This window comes from Monodon monoceros, unplaced genomic scaffold (assembly GCF_005190385.1).
Source record: "Monodon monoceros isolate NGI ecotype Baffin Bay Population unplaced genomic scaffold, NGI_Narwhal_1 Super_Scaffold_18, whole genome shotgun sequence".
In the NCBI taxonomy this organism is placed as follows: Eukaryota; Metazoa; Chordata; class Mammalia; order Artiodactyla; family Monodontidae; genus Monodon; species Monodon monoceros.
Window position 1 is genome coordinate 30609302 of NW_021703774.1, and position 1922 is coordinate 30611223.

The following is a 1922-nucleotide window of genomic DNA, read 5'->3' on the forward strand; positions in this document are numbered from 1 at the left end:
TACATTTGTGTATTGGGGAAGGGGAGTGAAGCTTGAGAGTGGGCCAGTGGGGAGGGGTAAATATTTTGTAATGCTGTCTACCTATGGGCTTATAAAGTTTACAGCTGCATTAGGAGGACAAGCATTACCATTAGCATGAAAAGTAGGGCAGACCTCAGTTGCAAAAGCCTTTTACACACAGGGCAATACGTAAATGATACACCTTATTGCATTCACCCACTCACCCTCCCCTGTTCACGCTAATTGGAAATTTCAATCCATTTCAGAGAAGTAACACAACTATCAATCATTTTCCCTGGCACGAATCTTCCAGGAGGAAGAAAATGGAATACACCTAGCAACAGAGCTCACGCACTAGCCCATGTGTCTTAGATTTAATATCTGATCACTAGCTGGATTGAAGCCAAGAGGTGGTTCACAAAATTGCTGCACATTAGAATCACCTGGGGAACTCTGAGACCTCCCCGTGCCCAGGCTCCTCCCTAGACCTACTGAATCAAAATCTGTGGGGCTGGGACCCAGACACCAATGTTTTTCTTAAAAGCTCTTTAGGTAATTCATACGAGCAGCAAAGCTTGAGAACCAGCACAATAACGGGAACAAACTTATTTCACACAGATAAAGTGGGGCAATTCATATGTTAAAAGAACATGAATATATATATATATTTATTTATTACTCTTTATTCTGTTTGTGTTTCAAATAGGCTTTTTTTGTTTTCTTCTGCAAAAAGCGTTGTCTCCATTTGGTCCAAGGCTTGGGAGAGGGCTCCAGGGCAGTTACAAAGCTGCCTAGTGGCTGCAGAGCGGGGCTTCAGGCAGAAGCTCTGACGCCAGAGGGGCTCCTCAGAGGCCGCTGGACTTCAGAGACTCCTGTTTGTGCTCGAGGCTGAGCCTTTCAAAGAGATACTCGCCCAGCACAGCCTGCGGACCAGCCAGCCTGCGGAGGTTGGTCAGGTGGTCGCCCATCTTCTTGATGAGGTTCACCTGCTCCTCCAGGAAGCGGCTCTCCAGGAAGTCACAGAGGTGGGAGTCTGCGCGGGCGGAACCCAGGGCGCGCAGATCTGATAGTGCCTGGTGCAGGCTCTTCTCCCTAAGAATGGCGGCTTCCACAGTGTCCTGGGTTTTACCGCACTCATCTTGAGAAGGCTTCCGCGCATCCTGGAAGAGGGCGCGGTCGCAGCACTGGTTTTGCATTTTCAGGAGACGCTGGGCACCCTCACACTTCTCCTCAGCCAGTTGGCGAAAAATGTGGCCCACACTGTCCAGAATCTCATTGTTGCTGTCGAAATAGAAGCTCAGAGAGAGGTAAGTGTCCACAGATGCATGTTGAACAGGCGGTGGACGGCGGCCTCCACCTCGATGGAATAATTCCGACGAACCTGGGAACTCATGGTTGATCAGTGATAAGGCGCTAATCTCAAAAAAACGGTGTTGGTCTGTCCTGGAGGCTGAGGATAGCTGAGTGGCTGATTCCAAAGGTTGCGACAGGAAGAAAGGTTGAAGGGTGGTCGGGGGCTGGAGCAAGGAGCGTCCCTGGGTCTGTTCATTCCAAGCACTGTTGAAGCAAAAGACAGATCTGCAGGACCGCCGAGCGCACTGCCTCAAATAGGCTTTGATATAAATGAACAAGAAGTCCAAGAAAGGACAAAACTTACCCTTCCCCCCACCAAAATAGCTGGCGATACTAGAATCTAGATCTGGGAAGGGATTCTTCTATTACATTCTTAACATTCCAAGCCACTAGAGCAGTAGTTCTCAACGTATGGTCACCTTGTAACCAAGCAGTACCCTATGGGGCCTTCCTAGGACAGACCCTTCCCCTATATCGTCTGCTGTAGTTCCTCTCTGAAGTACTCAGATAATAGTATCTCAGGCATATTTCTTGAGTTTTCAGATGCTGAAAACCACCACCCAGTGGAA

General features: G+C 48.7%; 1 pseudogene; it reads right to left on the bottom strand.

Moving 5' to 3' along the window:
• Positions 1-749: 749 nt before the first annotated feature.
• LOC114899300 lies at positions 750-1393 on the bottom strand (annotated as a pseudogene).
• Positions 1394-1922: the final 529 nt, after the last annotated feature.